This window comes from Cricetulus griseus, chromosome 4 (assembly GCF_003668045.3).
Source record: "Cricetulus griseus strain 17A/GY chromosome 4, alternate assembly CriGri-PICRH-1.0, whole genome shotgun sequence".
Taxonomy (NCBI): Eukaryota; Metazoa; Chordata; class Mammalia; order Rodentia; family Cricetidae; genus Cricetulus; species Cricetulus griseus.
Genome location: NC_048597.1, coordinates 211929055 through 211954283, shown reverse-complemented (window position 1 = coordinate 211954283; position 25229 = coordinate 211929055). Strand labels below are relative to the sequence as shown.

Here is a 25229-nt window from a genome sequence, read left to right as displayed (position 1 = left end):
GGAAGTCTGTCATCATACATTTACATTTACCGAAGACCTCCAGCACTTGTTCTCATAGGGAGAAAGAAAAGCTGGACAGGTGTGTATTCATCAAAAACCATTGTTTATGCTTGAGCCTTTGGCGTTTGCTACCTCAGAACTTTGGAGAGTATTAAATGTTTTCTTGGCCACAGACTTGAGGTGCTTTGGGTGTATGAGACTAAAGTCAACCTTCTCTTCATGTGTTCTCCATGGACAGTGTGTGCAGGAAGGGTTTTCTTTTCTCTGAGGAGAAGTTGAGGGCGAGGGAGCTTTTGAATGCTGGCCAGTTCTGTTAGTCAAACCTTTACTGACTCTTCTCCAACAATGTTTTGGAGATTCTGCCCTTTTGGGAATTTACAACCCTGTAGGGGTGACCATCCGTTAAACCAGTGTGGAATGGAGAAATGTTTCATAGGGTACACACAGTGCAATGCAGTCAGAGCCCAGATGAAAAAGCTTGGGCTTCCGATAGAGACAGCTTTACAAAACTATAGGAGATCTTCCAAAGGACCTGGGTTGGATTCCCAGCACCCATAGTGTAGCACCCACCATCTATGACTACAGTTCCAAGGGATCCCATGCCCTCTTCTTGCGTCCACTGATACCAGGCCTACACAGACATACATGGAGCAAACACTCACATAAAATAAAACAAATATTTGAGTACATACAGTTTGTCTTCATAGAACAAGTGGTTGCTGAGAATTATTTTATGTAATCACAAAATACGAAGTACTTTTCTGTGTTGGATTTCATAGTTCTCACAGTGACTTCTTGTTTTAGGGATTAGAGTAGTTGTGTTAAAGATATGAGAGCTAAGACCAAGGCTTGGAGGAAATCAGATTCCAGTGCTGCCCTAGTGGAGACTGAGCCCACTTTCACCAGTTCTCACGCTGGTGAGAGGCGAGGCCCACCTACTAAGAAATCTACATGGCAGAAGCCATGTGGTTGGATTCAGCTCACAGAGCGTATGATAACTAGTCATCAGTGTGGCCTCTCAGAGCCCCACCTATTGGCAGTCACCCCTTTTTCTAGAGTCTTCTTCAGCTGAATAAGAATGACTTGCTTGGCTAATAGTGCAGAAGTGATGCTACAGAATTCTGAGACTGATTCATGGCAGGCATTGGCTGCTTGCTTTTCATATCCACTGTCTTCAAGACACTGAAGTATCCTGGGGGGGGGAGGCTACCTTCAGAGGAGAGTCCAGCCTTCAGATGGCTGCCATCCTGTACAGCATGGGAAACCTCACAGGAGACCAGAGCTGGAGCTAACCAATTCAGCTTCTCTCAGCTCCATCCCCCATACATACTGTGCGGCATACTCAAGGTTTGTTTTTGTTTGAAAAATAAAAATTGGCTTAATTTATTTCACACCAAGTCGAAGGCTAATACAGCATAGACTATGAGCAATATTGTTTAGATGGTGTTGAACTGATGGTTAAAACAACTTGCCTGCCTGCCTAGAAGCTGTGTTTTTCATTCTGTAGGCATGAAGAGGCACTGAGAGGCTTAAAACAGTAGAGTGCTTAGAGAAACAGACTATTGGAGAGGCTCTTGCATTGGAGTATTTACAGATGACCCAAATTCCATGTCATTTGAATCTGGAGAACAGTCCCTGAGGAATTACGTACCCCCAAAATCCTTCGTCTTGAGCATTTTCTTTTCTTTTGGCCTGGAAACCTTAATGTGTTTATCGACTTTTTATTGTGGTTATAGGAATCGTATCCTATCTTTCTCTGAGTTGTGTAGTGATCCAATAGCAGCATCTAGACAGGGCTGGATGAGCGAGTAAAAGATGAGGTAATTTTTCCCAAGAGTGCCAGAGCAGCAGGGTGTGATGGTGCACACCGATGTAACCCCAATTTCTGCACATGGGAGACTGAAATAGGGGGATTGCAGGTTAGAGCCCAACTGGACTATACAGAATAACCCTGCATTTAACCAACAGAATAATCTAATAACAGAGAACTCTCTGAGGAGTGCCAGAGAGAGATCTGTGGTTACCATCAGGACAGAGCACCAATGGCATGTGAGCAGGTAACGGTCAGATTTCAGTCAAGCCCAGACATTGCAGGAATAGTGTCTAGTAGCGGACTTGGATCTGAAGGTCTCTCCTTTACTTCTGTGGAGTCCAGATACAAAGGGGTGAGGATTGTCATTGTCTTCAAGACCTTGTCATCAAGTAACTTGCCCAAAGAGTGATGGGCCCTTATTTAGTAGGATGTCCAGGAGAAATCCTATGAGCCCTTTAGGCTTGGAAGGCCTGCTCCATAATAGCCCTGTCAGCAAACAGCCATAGTTTCTAAGCCTCAAGTGTCTCAGACGGATGAGTGGGTGGAGGGAATTCTTTCCTTGTTAGTGAAGGCAAAATCTAAATCTTAGGGGAAGGGCCAAAGGAGGGCCTATAGCTTTTTATTTAGCTTGACCCTTCTAAAGGCTAGTGATTGATAGGTACTTTGTCTCTGAATATGACTTTGTTTTGTCATGGGTGTAGTTGGTTCTGCAGATCACACAGTCTCTCGTGCCTGGTTGACTGTGGTTGGACCTCCAAGACAGAATGATACAGTGGACAGTGCAATAGGTTGAGAGTCTAGAAGGAAAGTGCTAGTTCTTGCTAGACCAACAAGAGCTGTCTGATCTTGGACAAGTCTTTGAATTGTTCTTTGAATTCCTATAAAGTAAGGGAGGATTGGGTGGGTGGCTTTGAGGGTTCATTTTAGTTATAGCTAGACATGTGACTCCGAAATATTTTCATCAAAACTGAGATAGCCTGCATTCCTGGAGAAGAGCATAGAGTGATAACTTGACTCCATCTTTAAAGGGACAGATATGGGAGGCAAAAATGTTCATTGGAAACTTTGTACTCTGTTTTAGGCATAATAAATATTCACTTGCTAACTGCTGTCCAGAGTTTTCTGTGTAAGGCATTACTTTGTCATTGTAAGAAGTTTTTAATTTCTAAGGCATTTGAGAATTACAGTGGAAAAACTTAGAAAGGCTGCCATTGCATGAATTTGTAGTGCACAAATAAGTGAATCTGTGCCATAAACATTCTTTGTTACACTTTTTATTCTTAAAAATTGTAATTTTAATGGATTATGAGGGCTAGCATCTTCTTTACACTTAGCAGGAGTTGCAGCCTCCTGCCTAATAATCAGAGGGATTTTTTTCTGTTTTGTTGTTACACAAACAAACATATATACATATGTGTATATGCATGTAGTACTTGGGAATTTCAATTTGGAGTTATTATAGGGTTTCTTTTCAGGATTGGTAAGTGAAGATGAACTTTACGGATCTCTTACAGAATACCTGACACCCACTAATTAATCATGTCTTCTGTATTTTAGCTTCTACTATACTTGCTTATTTTCTTTGCCAGGCTTAAATAGTTTGTCTGGATGTTTTTGTTTTTTTTTTTCCTTTTTGTCTCTTTCTTCCTTGCAACCAGACACTCATGTGAAGACATTTCTGAAAAGGGAGAACAAGAAGAGGCTTAGATGTCATGATATACTATCAACCTCTTGGGCTGGAGAGCTGGCTCATTGGTTAAGAGCAGGTGCTGCTCTTGCAGAAGACACAGCTTGGTCTCTAGTGCCTGTACTGGGCAGCTCACAGCCACCTATAACTCCAGCCCTGGGGCTGCATCCCACCACCCTCCTCTGACATCCATGGTGGCGTATACTCATGTGTATATACCTACCCATCTACTTATATATACATGAAATTAAAAGTAATAAAATGAATCTTTTAAAAACAAACCTGGGCCATCTGAGATGATATAGGCTGAGGAGTGGGAAGGGAAGTGGTCTCGGGGTACAATGGCTGCTTGAGAATGTAGCCTCAATTTCTGACACCCAGCAGATGGAACGACAGGAAGTCAGTAATGCCACATGTTTGAAGAGAAGTGTTTCTTCCCCAGTCCTCCACTGTGAACCCTGTTTACACATTCAAGAGCATTGATTTCTTTTCCTTCTATGCTTCTCTCTACGAGGACTATAACCTCTGCTGTTTTCCACTCATCAGCTTTCACATTCCATTTGTGAGGCATGCGAGGGATATTTCTAGATGGCGAACTGTTCAGGACCTCCTGAAGCAGTGCTCCGTATTGTTAGATGACCAGCATCTCACTCTCTACCACCTGAAGATGGTGTGAACCGTAGCCCAGCAGGGCTTAAAGAGCCCTAGGATTCTAAACTCTGTCTGGGAACAGATGTTGAAGTAAGCTCCATGTCTTGAGCTGTGGAGTTGAGATTGTTATGTTGTAAACTAAGGCATGTTATGAACTACAGTTTTTTTTTAAAAAAAAAAAGATTTACTTATTTTTATATACATTGGTATTCTGCCAGCATATATGTCTGTGCAAAAGTGTCAGGTCCCCTGGACCTGGAATTATAGACAGTTGCGAGCTGCCATGTGGGTGCTGGGAATTGAATCCGGTTCCTTTGAAGAGCAGCCAGTGCTCTTAACCACTGAACCATCTCTCAAGTCCTGACCAGCGGTGTTTGGATTGTATTTTCCTGACTGGTTTTTATGTCAACTTGACACAAGCAAGTCATTGGAGAGGTGGGAATCTCAATTGAGAAAATCCCTCCACAAGATCGGGCTGTAACTAGGCAAGACTGTAAAACATTTCCTTAGTGATCAGTGCCGTTCATAACATACTGCAGCCTTAATCTGAGCTGTGGTGTTTCAGGCATTGTTCTTGGGCACTGAGCAGTGTGACATCATAAGCACCACAAACTGCTCGCTTCTTGCGTGCTCATGAATAAGGCTGTGGTGAAGTTGATGCTACAGCCCAGATGGATGCCTCATAGACACCTCGTGTTCATCCTGTGTTCGATTTGGAATTAACTTTTGGCCATTGCACATCCAGAAACTTTTTAGTGTTGCAAAGATTTTTGCAGTTCCCATATTCGATTAAATAACCCCTTATGGGGTCACAACCCACAGTTTCAAAAGCTATACCCTGGAATGAAAACTTTAAGACACTGAGAAGAGAAACTGAAGAAGGCACAAGAAGATGGGGAAATCTGCCATGCTTGTATATTGGCAGAATGAATAATGAGAAAATGGCTGTATGACTAAAAGCAGACTCCGTGCTATCTCTGTCAAAGTTCCAATGACATTTTTCCTAATTAGAAAAAGATACTAAATTTCACGTGGAAACACAAAATATCCTGAGTAGGCAATGCAGTCCTAAACAGAAAGTATGTCACAATACCTGACCTGCGTGGAAATCCATTCAAAACAGACCAAAACCTTAATGTAAGACCACCCTTCAAAAAAAAAAAAAAAGGCAACTTCTGGAAAAAGAACAGGAAAAACATATCAAGAGTGATAGACATAGGCAAGAACTTTCTGAAACAGAACTAACACCAAGACTTGACAGGAGGGGTTATGTGAAAGCAAAACACTCTTTCCAACAAAGGAAACTCAGAGAGACAGCCATGGTATGGGAGAGAAGCTCAGCCGGACATATTTCTGATGGGCTAATATTAATTTCTGTACTACAGAAGGAATTGCAAAAATTGAATACTGAGAGGCCTAATCTTTCAGGCTGTAGGCTAATTATTTGAACAGACAGTGCACAAAAGCAACAACAAAAAAGCAAACCACATGGCTGATAAATATTTTTTTTAAATGTTCAACATCCTTAACCTTTTGAGGAAATGCAAATTGAAACTACTTCGAGGTGGTTCCTTCTTGCCCCAGTCAGAATGGCCAACATCACGCAAACAGCAAATGCTGATAGAATGTGAAGAAAGAGGAATCCTTACTTACTGCTGGTCGGAATGAGAGCTGATGCAGTCATTATGGAAGTCAGTGAGTGTGGAGGTTTCTCAAACAAACAAATAAATAGCTCAAACTAGAAAGGCTCCGTGACCCAGCTGTCCCACTCCTGGCCACAGACCTAAAGGACTATACGGGGATATCAGCATCTCACCAGCCTATCCTGGATCGAGAGCTACCTGCTCACCCATGCTTATTGCTGCACTGCTCACAAAAGCAAGGGACTGGAGACAGCCTAGGTGTCTGTCAACAAGTGAATGGATAATGATAAGTATGGTATGTACATAAGTGGAAATTCATTCAGCCTTAAAGAAAAATGCAGCCATGACACTTATGAGAGAGTGGGGTGGGGGAACTAGAAGTTTCCATTATAAGTGAAATAACACAGTCTGACAAAGACAAACACCCCATGTTCTCTCCTATATTCATGTCTTAAATTTTAATGTGTGTGTGTGTGTGTGTGTGCATGTGTGTATATATAAGGGAATGTGTGTGTGTGTGTGTGTGTGTGTGTGTGTGTGTGTTAGCATGTGATAAAACCAGAAAGGGGACCATCACAGGGACAAGGGGGTCTCAGGGTGGAATACATGTGGCTCGAAAGGGGAAAGGGGAATTTGGCAGAGAAAAAGGGACCATCAGGAGGAGGGCAGGGAGACAGGAAGATGAACATAAATAAAGCGGATATGAAAAAGTCATAATGAGGCCCATATTTTCATGCTAAGACAAAAGGCCATGTAATTAAGTAAGAAAAGCTATGCCTTACAGGAATATCTATAAGATTGTATCTCTGGAGGCTAAGGGCTTGTCCTGGGTTTCAGCTATGCCCTGGACTGTTGCTGGTAGGTGGAATTGAAACTTACCCTGCCAGCATCCAGCCCCTCACCATATTGGAGGAGATCTGATAGGAGGCAGTGGGTGAGACTCTAGTGCCCCCTCATCTACTGGAGGACGGGACAAACCCTACAGGCTCTGCAGCATGCTCTTGCACTCTGCCCACAGTAATAGTGAAGAGGTCCTTTTCTTCTCTCCTGTAGAAAACAGTACATTTTTGCATGGGGAAAACCCCAGAGACACTAAGACACAAATTCTGCCATCTGTAGCTGAAGGCTGTAATGAAGCATTGAACTGGAATTCACAAGAGGAAAAATGGTGACCATGACTGTGCCAGGAAGGACATAGCTCTGGGGAAATATAAAATAATTCTCTCTCTCTCTCTCTCTCTCTCTCTCTCTCTCTCTCTCTCTCTCTCTCTCTCTCTGTGTGTGTGTGTGTGTGTGTGTGTGTGTGTGTGTCTCTCTCTCTGTCTCTCTCTGTCTCTCTGTCTCTGTCTCTGTGTGTGTGTGTGTGTGTGTGTGTGTTAGTTTCATGTTCACGATGATATGTATATGTGTACAGATATGTATATGCTGTATGTGTAGTAGTCTGATGTCAACCCAAGGTGTCTCAGGCACCATCCACCTTGCTTTTAGAGGCAATTCTTCTGATTGGCCAGGAACTCGCTTAATAGATCAGACTAGCTGGCCAGTGATTCTCAAGGGATCCTCTCTACCTCCCAGGACGAGGCTGATAAATACACATCATGACACCCAGCTGGAGAATCGAACTCAGGTCCTCATATTCGCACACAAGCACTTTACCAACTGAACTAACTGCTTCCCCACCGAGCTTTGTTTTGTAATTACCAAGCGGGGTAGTGGAATATGCCATAGAATCCTCCCGTGTTTCTTAATGACTTCATTCACAGCCCAAGGGTATTTGAGATCATTACTCTCAGAGAACGATAATGATGTTTGCTGAAGGTCTGCAACAACTGGGTCGCTTCTGAGTGGTCTCAGTCATGCAACCTGCCCTGTTATCAGAGAGAAACTTTCTTATATTTAATATCCATGGGAGGAATGCTGAGGAATTGAGAATGAGGGCCATGGCTACAGTCAGGCGAGCCTTCCTCCAGCCCCACTGGCGGTGACTAATCAAACAGGAATGTTCTCATGGGGATCTATAAGAGTCAGAACTGTCCAGCGCCTTGGAGCTCCAGTGGGAGGCAGACCAAGTTCCAGGAGCAAGCAGGTAAATCTGTTTGGCGGTTGAAAGTAAATGATTGCAAACATTGCAGCCTTGGGGAGAAACTGGAGAGTTTGGAGTGCAGGACACAGTCTGTCCTGCTATTAAGTGGCATTCATGTTCTTGAAAAACACTGTGCTGTACAAAGCTGTGCAGAGCAAACCACAGGCTTGGATGTTAGTGTATGTGTGTGTGTGTGGGGGGGTGGCAGGAGCTGCTGGTGCCCATAGAATTCAGCAACTTACAGACAGTTAAAGGTTGCGGGAGTCATATTCCTCAGTTCTGTAGCCACTGGTATATTGTGCCTATGTACTGTGCTCATATAGGCAATTATAATTAAATGGGATACACATACACACACACACACACACACACATACACACACACACAGGAAGAGAGAGGGAGAGAGAGAGAGAGAGAGAGAGAGAGAGAGAGAGAGAGAGAGAGAGAGACTAAAGAGGGAGGAGGAGAGATGGCTCACAGGTTAAGAGCGCTTACTGCTCTTCCAGAGTAGTGAGGCTCAGTTCCTGGCAGCCACATCGTGGTACACAATAAGCTATAACTCCAGATCCATGGGATCCAACATCCTCTTCCGGTCTCTGTGGGCACCGGGTACACATAAATTACACTCGTACACACGCAATAAGAATGCTGGTTCACATAAAATAAAACTAAATAAAGCATAAAGTAAAATGGAAAGGGGATTGGAAAGCACAGATTTGGTGGGAGGGAGATTGAATAATGGGAGGGGGCTTTGACCAAAAAACACCTCATTTATATATGAAATTATAAAAGAGTAAATTTAATTAAAAACCAATAAAAATGGTGATAGGGTTAGCATGTTGAAACGGTGAGACTATGGAAAGGCTGTGGACTTTTCCTTCTCGAAGTCCTTAAGCTTGCCGTGGGAGAGGCACTGGAAGGGCGCTTTTTCTCCAATTACTGTGGAGGGCCAGAGGAAGGGTTGTCTGACATTAGAGGGACAGCTGTGACAGAAAGGGCAGGTATGGATGGGGACCCACAGGCTTGTGAGCTAGGGTGGGTATTAGAGGCAGGCACTGGTGATCCCAGCACTTAGGTGGAGGCAGGAAGACTGTGTGGTCCCCACCAGCTTTAGCTACATGGGAGAGACCTTGTCTCAAGGTGTGTGCATATGCCTGATTCTAGAAGAAGTGGTTTTGGGGGGTCACAGATGAATGAACTAGCTCAAAGCTATTTTTCCTTATTATTCTTGTCCCCGATTTAGCATTTGCACAAATACCAATTTATCTTTCCAACATAGGCATTATAACAAAATTGGTTTAGCAATCAATTTGCCCTCAGCTTTACAAAATGCATAATGGCTATCTGTGAAATTTGGAGTCGTGTAAGGGAGGCTTTTAAATGTATTTATATTAAATGTCTCATAAAAGTCCCTTCTCAGCCCCACAAAACAAACACATCTTAATCATTTGAAGGTTACATAAAAATCTCCCGTGTCTCCTCATGGACTTGTAAAGATGACCCCATGTCAATCCTGCTCTTGAGCTGAGATCCACGTTGGGGTCCAGTCCTTGATGTCTACATGTCATTTTCTACCCAAAGATTCTAATTGATTGATGGTCCGAGAAGATGTAGTATTGGTGAGGTACATGGATGCTCATTTGTTAACGGGCTATTGTTGGAGTGGGGGCAGAGAGATGTGGTCCTTGGGTTGTCTTTGTTGACGTCAGGACATGTCTGTGTATATTGGACATCTGCGAGAAGATTGTGCATCAGAGTGTATCCCTGTTAATTCTGGCGCTCTCTGGAGTTTTATCTTTCAGGTCAACTTTGAGAAGAAGAAAAAGCCCCCTATAGGAAAGGTGTCCCTATAATTTTGGTGCTACGAGGGAGCACCTGGCTATTTCCTATAGATTGAATTAGACCCAGAATATTGTCTTCCTATTAGACATGACAGCTGGAGTCTCGTGTGTACATTGGGGTTGCTGACAAACACATGTGACACTGGGTGATCGAATAAAACGAGAAATTGCAGCACAACCAAAACTCAGAGAGAACAGCCTAAGTGCCAGGCACTGTTCCGAATGGCTCACATGGACTCATTTAATGCAGTGTCTGTGAGGAAGTTGTCATTGGTGTCCCCATTGGGTTTTTCAAGACAGGTTTTCTCTGTGCCTTTGGAGGCTGTCCTGGAACTAGCTCTTGTAGACCAGGCTGGTCTTGAACTCACAGAGATCCGCCTGCCTCTGCCTCCTGAGTGCTGGGATTAAAGGCATGTACCACCACTGCCCGGCCTAATTATTTTTAATTACTTATATTTACATATCCATCTCCCCCATTCCCTCACCCTCCCATCCTCCCATGTCCCCCACCCAACCCACCCCAACCCATCCCCCAACTCCTCCCTAAGGATAGGGAGGCTTTCCACCAAGGACCTTCAAAGTCTGTCATATCCTTGAGGCCCTCCTTGCTGTATCTGGGCTGCAGTAGTATCCCTCCATAGGGAATGGGCTCCCAAAGTCCATTTGTGCTCTAGGGATAAACACTGGCTCCGCTGTTAGAGGAACCTTAGACTGTCTTGGGCTCCTAGCTGGTACCCACATTCAGAGGGTTTGGTTTGGTCCAATGCTGTTTCCCCAGCTTTATGACTAGGGTCTCCATGCTCTCAGTAGGTCAGGTCCACTGTTTCTACAGGTCTCTCCATCCCCATCTTGGCTCCTTTGCTCAACCCTCCTCCCTCTCCACAACTGAATTCTAGTAGTATGGCTCAGTGCTTAGCTGTTACTGCTTCAAACAGCAACTGGATGAAGACCCTCCTTCCTCCTCTGCCCCTGGACTCCAATTTGGTCACGGGTTCTTGTCCCCATCCCCTTCTTCAAGGGACTATGCAATCTCCTTTTGGGGTCCTCCTTGTTTCCTAGCTCCTCTGGAAGTGTGGAATGTAGGCTAGTGATCCTTTGCTCAATGTCTAAACATCAAAAATGAGTGAGTACATACCATGTTTATCTTTTTGTGATTGGGTTACCTCACTGAGGATGGTTTCTTCTAGTTCCATCCATTTGCCTGCGAATTTCAAGATTCCATTGTTTTTTTCTGCTGAGTAGTACTCCATTGTGTAAATATACCACATTTTCTCTATCCATTCTTCAATTGAAGGTCATCTAGGTTGTTTCTAGGTTCTGGCTAGGTTCTGCTATGAACATAGTTGAACATATGTCCTTATTGTATAAGTGTGCATTCTTTGGGTATATGCCCAAGAGAGGGATTGCTGGATCTTGAGGTAGACTGATTCCCATTTTCCTGAGAAACCACCATAATGATTTCCAAAGTGGTTGTACAAGTTTGCACTCCCACCAACAATGGAGGAGAGTTCCTTTTTCTCCACATCCTCTCCAGCATAGATTGTCATTGGTATTATTGATTTTAGCCATGTTGACAGGAGTAAGATGGTATCCCAGAGTGGTTTTAAGTTGCATTTCCCTGATGGCTAAGGATATTGAGCACTTTCTTAAGTGTCTTTCAGTCATTTTGGATTCCTCTGTTGAGAATTTTCTATTTAGTTCTGCACTCCATCTTTTAATTGCATTGTTTGTTGTTTTGGTGGCTAGCTTGTTGAGTTCATTGTATATTTTGGTGATCAGTCCTCTGTTAGATGTGGGGTTGGTGAATATCTTTTCTCAATCTGTGGGCTGGTGTTTTGTCTTGCTGACTGTGTCCTTTGCTTTACAGAAGCTTCTCATTTTCAGGAGGTCCCATTTATTAATTGTCGATCTCAATGTTTGAGCTACTGGTGTTATGTTCTGAAAGCGGTGTCCTGTACCAATTTGTTCAAAGGTGCCACCTACCTTCTCTTCTAGGAGGTTCAGTGTGGCTGAATTTATGTTGAGGTCTTTGATCCATTTGGATTTAAGTTTAGTGCATGGCGATAGATATGGATCAATCTGCAATCTTCTGCATGTCCGAATCCAGTTATTTCAGCACCATTTGTTGAAGATGCTTTCTTTTTTCCATTGTATAAATGTAGCTTGTCAAAAATCAGATGTTCATAGGTGTGTGGGTTAATATCAGGGTTTTCAATTCGATTCTATTGGTCAACCTGTCTATTTTTGTGCCAATACCAAGCTGTTTTCAGGACTATGGCTCTATAATAGAGCTCAAGTCAGGGATGGTGATGCCTCCAGAAGTTTCAGGGTTGTTTTGGCTATCCTGGGTTTTTTTGTTTTTCCATATGAAGTTGAGTACTATTCTTTCAAGGTCTGTGAAGAATTGTGTTGGGATTTTGATGGGGATTTCATTGACTCTGTAGACTGCTTTTGGCAAGGTTGCCATTTTTACTATGTTGATTCTACCTATCCAAGAGCATGGGAGATCTTTCCATTTTCTGGTATATTCTTTAATTTCTTTCTTTAAAGACTCAAAATTCTTACTATACAGGTCTTTCTTGTTTTTTGGTTAGTGCTACCCCAAGATATTTTATGTTGTTAGTTGCTATTGTAAAGGGATGGAAGACCAAATAGCTAAGGTGGGATGCTGAGGTGCAGAGCTGGGGTATCCAATTCCAAGCTTGCTCTCCTGATACAGAAAGAAGGGAGGAACCAAAGGCACAGGAGTTAGGCCCGCCTCTCACTAAACAGATCTTCCTCCAAGCAGCTTTGTTGTCTGTTAGAGGAGAATAAAAATAACACGTGTGTTTCCTTTCTCACAGTTTTTTTTTTTTCTTAATGAAACTCTTGGAAGGGGGAGGGAAGAGGTGTTTGATGCACACACTATGTGACCAGCAGTGCTTCATCTGTCACTGCCCCTGATGTTGTCACCATGCACTTGTCAAGTTCACCATTGACTCTCAAGTCCCTACCATTTTCAGAAGATAGATGCACTACCATCTGTTGTCAAGTGTGGGTTTTTCTTATTGCCTGTTTTATTCATCTGATTTCATACAGGGTAGGGGACTATTTTTAAAGCAATGCAGACTATTTGTAGAAAATTTAAGCAAAGGATTTGAATTGGCAGCCTACAGGGGAGGATACTCAAAAGGCCATCGGCAGCCAGACATCACACACACACACACACACACACACACACACACACACACACCTGCAATCCCAGCACTCAGGAAGCTGAGGCAAGAGAATGATCAGTTTGAGAGACTGCATAGTGAAACCCTGCCTCAGAATGAAAAAATATATAAATAGCAGCCATTGGGAAAGATAAAGTCAATTCACCAGCAATGAGAGGAATACAAATTAAATCATAGCAATATATTATTTGTATAGCATATTAGAGAATTAAATTTTGCCAAATGTTTCTAGGGCCCCATCTATATCTGATGCTATTATGTGGTACCACCTGCAAATAGTCAGTTGCCCCTGACCTACCAGTGAGATCCTTAGAGATGAGTGAAAAGAAATTGTGGCGGTAATATAAAATAAAATGCTTGCACAGGGTTCTTGTGGTCATGAGGTATTTGTAGGTAGCTTCAGTGTCATTGAGAAACCAATGGCTAGATGAATATTTATGGACAGATCTCAGGGACATAGTGCCAACTGAGAAAAGCAATAAGAGCCACACCATACAGCAAAGGCCCATTGCCTCAAGTTCAGTACCCGCACACAGGATGGTTTGTGTTTTCTGAGTGCCCATGGGGAAAATGTTAAAGACAGGATGCTTGACTGGTCTGTGAAGCATATAGAGGAGCAGAAAAATAAATATACAGAAAAAGCAGAACAATAAATAAACAAGGCAAGAAAGGGTCTTGCCAGAATCAGTGAAGATAATATGTCATGATAAACTCAAGAGTCCTGAGGCAACAAAATGAGAGAATATGTCAGAATAGAAATTATACATCATTCTACTGATTTTATTGATGGTCTTAAAGCTTTGTCATGCTAGTCTAGTGTTCTAGATATGCCTTATGTGTCTACCTGAATGGATGTGTACAGATGTATGTACACATATGCACTTACTGTCATAAATTATTGAAGGTCACACTACATGCATTCTTTTTGCACCCTGGCTCTGAAGAAGAATCTGTTGGATGCCGTCACCCCTTAGGGTGGATACTATGTCTTCAAAGTCAGTCAAGTTATAACCTGACACAAGTCCAACATAACTTGAAACCCTCTGTCAGATGCTCTTAATGTCAGATGGGAGTTGGGTAGCATTGAGTGTAAGAAGATACTAGTGTTTTCATGTATTTATATTTAATTCTTGTAGCATTCATTCGCCTGTCTGTGCTAGAAATTAGGGAATGCCAACCCAGCCAGGTGGTGGTGGCACATGCCTTTAATCCCTGCACTCGGAGATAGAGGAAGGTGGATCTCTGGGAGATTGAGGCTAGCCTATCTCCAAAGTAAAAGAACAGCCAAGACTGTTACACAGAAAAATCCCTGTCTCAAAACACACACACACACACACAGAGAGAGAGAGAGAGAGAGAGAGAGAGAGAGAGAGAGAGAGAGAGAGAGAGAGCAAGAAAAGAATTTTCAGACCACATCACAGATGGTATGTATGTGTAGCATCAAGTAGATATTGGTGCCAAAATGGACAGTGATATTGACACTTGGTCTGATGTTTCAGAGAGCCATTCCTTGTGGTGACATAATGGCTTTTGATAGGCTGTAACAGGATAGCTTCTGATAACTGTTTACTCAAGAACAGAATGAGTCAGTAACAGCTCAGAAACTCTCTTCCCTGTTTTGCATCTGAGCTGTGACCAGTCCTTTAAAATAAGTGTGTTACTCTCTTGTGCATTCCACAAATGCCTGATGAAGGACCTCTAGTCAGTCTAGGCTCCTTGCACAAGCCAACAAAACCTCCCAAGGAAGATTCAAATTTCACATCAGTGTACCAGGAGCTGAGTATTGCCCAGTGCCATTGGCTGCTGTTTCCATGGTGATCACTGCTGACATTGCAGGTACTTCATAATGACCTTCTCCTTAACAGGTGGACTTGCAATTTATTTGTTAAGGGTTGGGGTTGGGGGTATTAATCGGTGTCCATTTGTACATCTGTGTGTCTCTACATTTGGTGGGGGTTCAATTATTATACTTTACTCCAGGTACAAAATATTCACAGGTCAGGAGACATGAATGCTTTATACCTAATAGATGCTAAACAAAGGTTTGTGGCATTGTGATGAATGTACTATATCTGTGAGAGAAAAAAAAAATCAGACATGCCAGAAGACATGTTCTCAAAATATCTCTGAAGTTCTCACTGTTCACTACTTGTTTTCTTCAACAGCTCCAGCTCTTTGGTGTAATCCACATGTGTATGAGGTTTGCTACTATCAAATATACAGAATCCCATGATTGGGAGAAACTATTTTAAAATACCAATTTGGGGCTGAGGAAATGGCTCAGTCGATAAAGTACTTGATATACAGACACAAGGACCCACGTTCAGATCCTCAGCACTCGTGTAAAAAAAAAAAAAAAAAGTTGGGTGCAAATAGTATATGTCTGTAAACCCCAGTACTGGGGGGTGGGCAGCCAGCCTATCCAGACTTGCTTACAAGCTCCAGATTCAGTGAGAGACTCTCTCAAAAAAATAAGATGGAGATCAAGTAAGAAAAATACCTCTGATAACCTCTGGCCCATATAGCCTGCACATGCCATATATATGCAAACACCCATACAAGCTCATATATACAAAACACTTGGACACACACAAGGAAAAAAAAAAACCTCCTTTCTTGGGGTTGATTATTAAAAGCCCCATCTTAGGGTTTCTATTGCTATGAAAAAGCCCCATGACCACAGCAACTCTCTTTAAGGAAACACATTTAAACGGGGGTGACTTACATTTTCAGGGGTTTAGTCCATTATTTCGGTGAGACATGATATCATGCAGACATGATGCTAAAGTAGCTAAGATTCCTACATCTTGACTGGAAGGCAACAGGAAGTGGTCTGTCTCACTGGGTGTGGCTTGAGCATAGATGAGCTCTCAAAGCCCTCCTCCACAGTGACACACTTCCTCCAACAAGACCACATCCACTCCAACAAGGCCACACCTCCTAAGAGTGCCACTATCTTTGGGGGTCATTTTCTTTCAAACCACCACAAAGCCCCTCTGCCTGATAGCCAAGCTCAGTGGTTCATGCCTGTTATCCTAGCACTCAGGACAGAGGCAGGAAAACCAGCAATTCAAAGTCAATCTGAAGCTAGTTTGGGGTGCAACAATAACAACAAAGGCTTTCTGGGGGCCAGAGAGCCACATGATGCTCAGGTTTGTGTAGTTTCCCACAGCCCAGCTAACCCAACATGCAGATGCTAGTGTCAAAAACACCTTAATGCTCCCCAGTCTTGAGGTTTTGCCATAATCTAAAGTGATATTGCAGTTTATCAGGGTGTGTTGTTTTTCTGTCTCCCAGGAAAATGTTGTTTTCCCCCATGTTAGTTCAGTATTTAATGGTTGTAGAGTATAGGGGGAAATGCTGGCCACGCCCTCTTGAGGGCTGGCACAGGTGATGCAAACCACACACACTTGGGCATGGTCAGAGTGACAAAGCAAGACTTTAGATATGAGGGTCGCACGCATGCGGCTCTCTCTGTTCCCTGACCTGCCTGGTTGTACAAGATTGACTCTGTCGCGTGAGTACTTTTCTAATAAACGTCTGCTGATCAGACTTGCTCTGACTCCATTGCAGTCCACATTAATTACGTTTCACTTTAGTACAGTACTGTAACATGGCTTGATAAGCCCTTAAATGGAAACTTCTTCTCTCCAAGGGGAAGAATAAGAGAAACTTCAGTGTTAATTTAATTATGCATTTGTGGTTGCAAAATATTTCAGAGCCACCTTTCCTTTGTTCTTCCAAGCCTACCTACTTCTGGCTCCATCTCAGTGAGAGAGCCATCTTTCCTTTCTCCCCCTCCCCTTCGCCCTCCCCTCCCTGACTACTTTTCTTTAGTATGAAGACCCTGGCCTTCTCTGTCTCACAGGTGATGCTAAATGCAGGTGGTGTTTGTCAGCATTCTTTGCAGACTCTTCAGGGCTTTGGAAATGTGGGTATGAAATGGGACATAGACTGTTAAAGGATATCTATCAGGTGTATTTGCAGGGGGGGCATATTTGGGGGGGTATGTCATCTCTCTGGGGTGCTCCAGTTTGCGAGGGTCTGAGATTACCGCATCAGAGAAGAGGGGAAGGAAAAGTGAGAGAAAAGGGGCCGTGCTCTCCCTTCCACCCACTCAGTGACCCATTCAGCATATGATAGGTCTCCATTCAGCAGCTCTCTCCTGCTTTGTATGCAAAGACAGAAGCTCGCGTGTTAGCATGGAGGATAAACACTCATTTCCCCAAACATCCAGATGCAGTTGGCTCCAACCATCTGACAGAGCCTGCTCGCTTTAAAAACACAGTTCATTAAGACTTCATTCATTCAGGATCCTCAGTACTTCCTCTGGGGTAAATCTGCTTGGCTTTATTTTGTCTACAAAGGGGGACCCACAGAGCAAGTTCCCAGTGTAAACACATTTGCTAAGAAACACATTAACCTGCTTGAGAAGGAGAGATGCTTTGAAAAGCCTTCCTTGTGTCTGCATCCTAACCGTGTACAGATTATGAGTGATTTCTGCCATTAAGATAGTCCTTGGAGGGATGCTACTTGATATTTTATTAGCACTTAATTTGAATTACTCTAATAAAACTCCACTTCTTTGACTCACCATAATTCAGTATTTTCATGCACATTTATTTTTCACCCTTATGAACTTGCTAAAAAATATCAGCATTAATTATATTCCCCTATATGCCTTAGATACTGTTGGATACAATTACACACTTTTGAGCAAGATTTTCCATGTTTCTCCATCTTTTAGGATAAACTTATCCTGGCACTCAAACATTTAGATGAAGAACAGGATTGCCTGTAAAACCCAACTTGGAGAAATACAATTAGTTGACCCTACAATATCTAGACTTAAGTGGGAAACAGTGGCCAACTATGCTGAATAAACACATCTGAATGACTCTGTTTCCTTATCTATAAATTGGAACAAGCTCTCACTTCATGGATATGGGATGATGAAAAGAGAGAAAAAAAACAAACAAACAAACAAACAAACAAAACAAAACAGAAAAACAACTTGGCTGGATTTCTTTAATGGCAGAAAATAAGCTTTGTTATTCCTAAAGAACTCTGCAGAAGAATAGTCTGCAGTGAATACCTAGTGAACGAACTACTAAGTCATGTGTGCCCATTTATCTTTTTGGATTCCTATTGTGTTACCTAAGGACTGCCTTTTTATATCAAGCAGTCAGTGTTGTGATAGAAATTGCACACAGACAGCTTCAGATGTCTCCCCTACCCCTGCCAGCCACAGAGAGAAAAGGAAGACCCTTCCCCAGTACAGCTCCCTTTTAGGGTTTAAGAGAGATGGAGTCAGCCTTCTGTCCCTTGTATTCAGTTGTCCATTCCTGTGTTCTGAGTCCTATCTCAGCCATCCTGCTGTGGCTATTTGTGATGTTACAAGGATAGTTGTGAATTCTGTCACATCTGGAGTCTCTCCAGTACTTGGGCTCTACAGCACTAGGTAAATACAGTAGCTTTGGACTAAGGAAATGGCTAATTTTTCTTTTGAATATTTGCTCACAATATGGCAGATACTGTCCTAAAAATATTTTATCTATGCTCTCTTTTCATCATTCCATATCCTTGAAGTGAGTGTTTGTTCCAATTTATAGATAAAGAAACAGAGTCAGTCATTCAGATATGTTTATTCAGCATTATTACAAAAAGGAAAACTGTTGCTTATCTTCATAGTAAGGCTTTTTGGCATCCTGTAACTTTCAGACTATACCTCCCTGGCTGCATTTGACCTAATATATCTGTCCCCAACTGTTCAGTGTTTGAGCCCAGAGGCTCTGAGTCCTGGCCCAGGACTCTTTGTCCAGAAGCATGCTGTAACCTTCCTCTTCATCTGACCTGTAGATCTATGTTGCAGACTTGGACCTCAGTCTGATGTGAGATTTGGAATCTTGGGGACATTGAGCAGCTATTGAGAAGTGTTACAGTGTGTCTTATTTGATAGCTAAGTCCATGTAAATACCAACAAACACTGTATTAGTTACTTTTGCTTCACTGTAACAAAATACCCGAGACAAGAAGCAACTTAGGGGCAGAAAGGTTTATTTGGGCCCATAGTTTTACAAGGCTCGGTCTAGCATGCATGGAAGCACAGTGGAACAGCTTAGATCATGGTAGTGAGCACACGAGGCAGAGGTTGTTATATCATGGACCAGGAGGCAGAGAAAGAGAGGTAAAATCTGAGGCCTTGAAATACACTTTTCCAAGTTCTACTTCAAGAGACATTCTCCAAGCAGATGTGCTCATTGCCTCAGCTTCCCAAGCAAACACCAGCAACTGTGTGTTCAAAACAGGAGCCTACAGAAGAGGCTTCTCATTCAAACCACAGCAAATGCCCAGTTTATTCTCTTCTCCTTTGTTAACATCTACTGTAGGGAGATATCCCAGGTACCTGTAGATATCCCAGGTACCAAATGGGTGTGGTCACAGGTAACAGCAGGCAGGTCTCTTTCGGTTCCAGTGGGGTCTCGGAAGGCTGCAGAGGCTAACCTGGGTTATCAGCTTCTCTTGTGAGTAATTTCCCATAATAAATAACCAACTATATCCCTTATTCAGCGTGTGGTTCAATTTCCTTTTCAGTCTACAATCTGTCCTTGGCAGCTTTGGAGGGAAAGTTAGGTCTCTGATCAAAGAGTCAACTCCTACAAATTCATCTGCCATCTTGATTCAATTTTTTGTCTTTTGAATGATATGTTCAGGGTTTGTGGAGATGCTCATGGAAGCATCTTGTTTTACATGGGATAAAATTGGAGAGAGCATTTCTTTACACGCCTGCTTATGTAAATGTAGGGATTCTGTTGTATGGTACACATTCTCAGCCATGGATGTTGGAGGTCTGCCCTTATCAGTATGCAGACTCACCTCATTTTGAATGACTGTTGAGTACTCCATTGTGTTCGAATGCTATAGTTTAATGACACTTAGATTGTCTAGTTTTATTCTGTTCCAGTTCTCCACTAAGCTTCCCTAGAAATACCCTTTTGTTTTTGTAGGCCTGTCAGGTACTGTAAGAGACTCACTGATAAAATAGAATGTGTATCTTTAGCATTTTCTACTTCTGCAAAATTGTCCTCTAAAGTGATTACACTAATTTATATTTCCCCTAATGGTGTATGGGAATGTCCTTTTCTCTGTATTATTATCAACAATGAATATGACAGCAATTTGAGTTTGTGAATCTGATGGTGAAGATAGGATCAAATTTCAGTATATGTCTTCAGTAGCTGCCATGTCTAAAATTTCTTTCAATAATTATTCAGTGAACATATACTGTGTCTCCTTATTGGACTGGGAAGTGGTCCTTGTCTTGTAAAAGTCATGATAGTAAAATATTTTAGAAGATGCTCAAAGCTGTCAGTGATAGAAGATATGGGTCTTTTGTTCTCTACTGGTGGGAAGGCACTGTCTCCTAAAGCAGGGGCAATGATTGCCCCTGCCCACATGGATGTGTCTGCCCACGCCCACATGGATGTGACTGCCCACGCCCATATGGATGTGTCTGCCCATGCCCACATGATGTGTCTGCCCAAGCCCACATAGATGTGTCTGCCCAAGCCCACATGGATGGTGTCTACCCATGCACCATGGGCAGTGTCCACCCCTTCTCACACAGATGGTGTCTACCTGTGTTCACTCTGGGTTCTGCTTCTTCCTTTCCAAACTTGGCAACTCTCCCCTTCTGCAGCACTTGCCTCAGTTTCCTTGTAGTGAGCAGATGGCTGTAGGAGAAATGCTTTTCTAGTAGTTTCCATCTTTCTCCTGGACCTGGCTTGCTGTTGGGTGCTGGTATTGCAGTCAGAAGCAAGCACTCATACTCACCCACTATTGGCATCTTTCCCAAAAGGCCACCAGGCATGTGTAGGATTGTTCAGGCAGAGTGTCCCCAAGAGCCAATTCATTGTTTTAAGCTTCTCCTCCAGCAGAGATTGTCAGGGAGGTTATTTCACCCGAGGCACCCAAATTAGTTTATAGGTGTGTTAGATCAAGAAATGAATACAGCAGCATTAGTCATTTGAGACTATGTTCTTCCTGTGACCATAAACTAAGGGAATAAGGTACAACCTGTAAGTTGAAATACCTACATGCTAGATATTAAATAAAATAGGGGTCCCAAATATACAAATAATGGGTGAATAAATCCTGGTAGATTTGTGAGAATAAGGTTGTGCACCGAGGCCAGGGGTCAACCATAAGTGTCTTCCTCAGTTGCTCTCTTCCTTGTTTTTTGTTTTGTTTTTAGACAGTCTCTGTGTAGTGTTCTCTCTCTCTCTCTCCCTCTCTCTCTCTCTCTCTCTGGTGTGTGTGTGTGTGTGTGTGTGTGTGTGTTGTGTGTGTGTCTGTGCGCGCGGCGCGCGCGTCTGTCTGTCTGTCTGTCTGTCTGTCTCCTCTCCCTCTGTCTCTCTCCCTCCTTTAAATCTGGAGCTGTTGTATTTGGATAGCTTGGCTAGCCAGTAATCTCCAGAGATCCTCCTGCCTCTACCTCCCCATTTCTGGGTATGTGTTACAAAGACTGGCTTTTTCTGTGGGTTCTAGACATCAAACTCAGATCCTTGTAGTTGTAAGGCAAACACTTTACCAACTGAACCAGCTCCCTAGCCCCTAAACTTGGTTTTCTAAATGGAGGCAGCTTTAGATATTTTAACTCTTTGTTTAGCTAAGTATGAGGAAGATCTTGAGTTCCTTAAGAATTAAAATTTCCCTGAAGCTACCCAAGCGATGATCTTAGAGTTGTCCATGATCAATACATTGACCCGAGCCTGTGGGTATTTTTTTTTTTTTTACCTCGGGACAAGAGCACGGTTCCAGGTTGTTCAACAGCAGTCTGCTCTCCTGGCCAGTGCCCACTGAGGCCTAACTGACAGCTGTCCTTTTCACAGACACCAACAGGCTCCTGAGAGTGTGTTAACGGTAAAATGGGGTGTAGTTCTTGCCATTTGCTCTTGTTGCTTCATTGGCAATAGGTCTTAGAGTGTATGTTCTTACTTTTTCTTCTCCTAGTGCATACTTGATATTTGTTATCTTTGTATGTAGCCTGCACCAAGTCTAAATCTTTTTCTTTAGGCTAAAAGGGGAATTGTAGTGAGAGATCCAACTACACACCTGTGACCTGACCATGTGTGGTCACAGGTATGTATGTGAGGTGTGGGATTTGGTCTGGGGTCTGGGACAGGCTTGGTCTCTCTTGGTTCCTGTCAGGTCATAGAGAGAAGCTGGGCATTGATCCTCGGAGCCAGAACTTGTGGTTTATCAGTTTCTCATGTAAGTGACTTCTCCCCAATAAAATTAACCTATATCTATCCCAGTCCCATGTATCTTAATCTTTACATCCACAAGGAGGGAAAAGCCAATCCCCATTAAGAGGACTGGAGCAGGTTGGTAGTTGCTAGGCAAGCTAAAGTAATTCAGTGTCCTTGCCAAATGCCTGCCTTGCAAATAGGGAAACTTTCATGGAAGGGGAGTGAGATGGGGGTGCTTGTTGGTTGCCATAGGAATGTTTCCATGATTGGAACAAGGCCACAGAGTGGGGAGAGTAAGCCTGCAGCATCCATGGCTCCTTCTGCTTGGGAATGGAAACACACTGTGGGTGGTGGAGCCGAGGTAAGCCCAGGGAGGAAGGAGCAAAAGCCCCTGAAGGGGTGAGGGGGGGTAAAGGGGTAAGGACAGAGCATCCTGTGATGACCTGCAAGACTTCGGCAGGTGAAGCCCCAGATGCTATGTGTATTCAAAAATGGGAGAAGTGTGATCGTTGCAGCTACCCTGAAGACCTGATAGCTTGTAGGAGAATTTACAATCTGGTTTTAAGTCAGGGAGAATTCCAATTAGACTCTGGGGGAAAAAAAAACAGATTTAAAATAGATAGGAACTTAAAATAATGCAAGTCACTGAGAAAGACCACTTAGTCTGAAGGTAGGTATTTGGTATTTATGTAAATATTATGCCAGCTTATGTCTTCATTTTAGTTCATGAGGCAACAAAGGTGGTAATTAAAGATTTATTATTAACGAAATATCCTGTATTTATCCAATTCAGATTCATAGGGAGAAAAAAGCACAATGGGCCAAACTGTGCTCCTGATAGGAAGCCTTGAACAACCCTCTGGTGGGGCTTTTAGGATCAGGCACCCTGTCACAGGGTGGCACTTTGGGGGAGGACAGATTTTGAGTTTGTGCTGAAATAAGTGGCCATTAGCAGCTGTTGAATGTGCTTGTTGGCGTCTCTGGGATGAGTCAGTTTCTAGCTCTGAGGTGGGAGGTGATAGCTTCCTTGCTAGCTGGAATGGTGTAAACTCGGATGTTCTTTTCACTTAGATATGACTCATAGGGGAAACACAGAAGCTCCAAGCTGCAGGCAGTGGGGATGAGTGGCTTCACTGTGGCTGCAGACAGTGGTAACAGTAGTGACTAGTTGCTTTGCCATGGCTACGGACAGTGGTGATAAGTGGCTTTGCTGTCCCTTGATAGGGTTGGTGAGTAAGGCTTCCAGTCTTTTAGTTCACAATCTTCAGTGGAGTTTTCTTATTGTCATGAGGTTTTCCTTGTACATAGGAAGTACGTGTGGATTTGTTATTGTTTGTCATGTATTTGATTCATTTTCAGATGTTCAGAGGACATTTAAAACTTCTTTAAAATATGAATAGAGATAGGATTGGTATGATTCATCACTGTTTCTCTGTGTGTTTTTGAATAGAACCTAGGACCTTGTATGCCTAGGCAAATGCTCTACCACATTTAAATTTGTTTGTTTTAAAACATGGTTTCACTAAGTTGTATATGCTGGCCTTGAACTCACTTTGTAGACCAGACTATCTTCATATCCCCCTGCATTAACCTCTCCAGTTGATAACAGGCCTATGAGACAAGACCCACCTTTTAATGTGATTTTTGTTGGTTGGTTGGTTGGTTTTGATTGGAAGAATGGATCATGTAAAGGAAAACTGAATATTTTTATTGTCAAATCTTTGTATTCTAGTGTTGCATACATTCTTAAGGAGTCTTAAGTCACTGTTGTTTGGGGGCAGAGTCAGTTTCTCTGCTCTGAACCAACAATGTTTTTGCAACTTTAGAATTACTAAGAGCTGGCAGATTGATCCGAATCCACAAATTGGGAGCACACTTGTAGACTCCCAAACTTTTATTTACTGATTTGAGTGTCATCCAATAAGAAAGACTGTCACCAAGCTCTTCAGATGAAGTACACTTGTATGATTCTGACAAAGATGCCAAAACACACACCAATTGTAATCTCTTAAAGAATGGTTTTTCTATCAACATCTCCTAACATCTAAAGCAGCGAAAATCTAGAACAGTGGGAATCTACAGCAATGATGTCAAATAAAACATAAGAAGAACCTCAAATATGAGCCTCAAAGAGTCCATTCTAAATGTAAATTTAGTTTTAAGTAGGATTCAATTTCATGATATATAACATGAAATCAATCTCCACCATCACACTAAGGAGCATCTAAGTCAATGGAGAGGCATGCTGTCCACTCATCCTGGTTCCCATGGCTCAGACTGGGAAACACACGAAGGGTATCTGCAAGAGGGAGAATCCCACTTTCTAAGTGTTGGTGTATAGAGTTTACACTCTTAAGAGGAAATTCCCATCAAACACAGGCCTGTCAGAGCTATCTGCCCGGTGACCCAACTCTCTCCACCCTTGCTCCCAAATCATTGTCTTCACTGCAGATAAGAACATGCCAGCCTTGGGTTGCCTCCCCCATCCTTGGCTCGGCTGCCTCCTTTCCATTATCTCAGTATGCTTCCTGGTTGGACAACCCCTTTATCTTGCTCATTGTTTCAGTCCCCACAGCTGTTGGCCATTTCTTTCTCACCTAACTTCAGTAGTCAACTATTCAAATCCCAGTGTGGTGCCTAATTAAAGTCATGTCTATCACAGTCTGTGTTGATTTAGGTGGCTTTAAATAAGATAGACTTAAATAAGATAGAATGTTTGCCTCCTTTATCCCTTGCCTTAGGTTTGTATGGTGCATAGGCCTACAGACCTTGCTTTGGATAGAGCAGAGTTATTTAGAATGGTCAGTCTATGATCACACAGTCTGAAGCCTAAAGAACACAGGTGGTCTCTAGACAGGAGGAATTGCAAAGTGCTTACTCCTGGTGGGTGGTTAAGCACTGACTTACCCACAGCCTTGACAGAATTTTTGACATGCATTTTGCTTGACTCTCACCCATTTGTCATAGAATATAATAGTGACCCTGCTCATTAGCAGGCTATAGAAGGCAGGAGCCTGTCACTTCCTGTTGGGAGATGTCCACTTT

General features: G+C 42.8%; 1 protein-coding gene across 5 annotated transcripts in view; it reads left to right on the top strand.

Annotated features, from left to right (window-relative positions):
• The window catches only part of Tmem108 (transmembrane protein 108), a 276755-nt gene that overhangs the window by 54497 nt on the left and 197029 nt on the right, over nt 1-25229 (top strand). The window contains exon 1 of one of the 5 annotated variants that reach the window (XM_035443905.1): nt 14542-14769. The exons of 3 other annotated variants lie outside the window; for them this stretch is intronic. The gene's annotated coding sequence lies outside the window, so the exon portion shown is untranslated. Of the gene's footprint in view, nt 1-14541; nt 14770-22933; nt 23414-25229 lie in introns of those variants that run through there. One more of the 5 variants, XM_035443901.1, reaches the window with a different exon arrangement.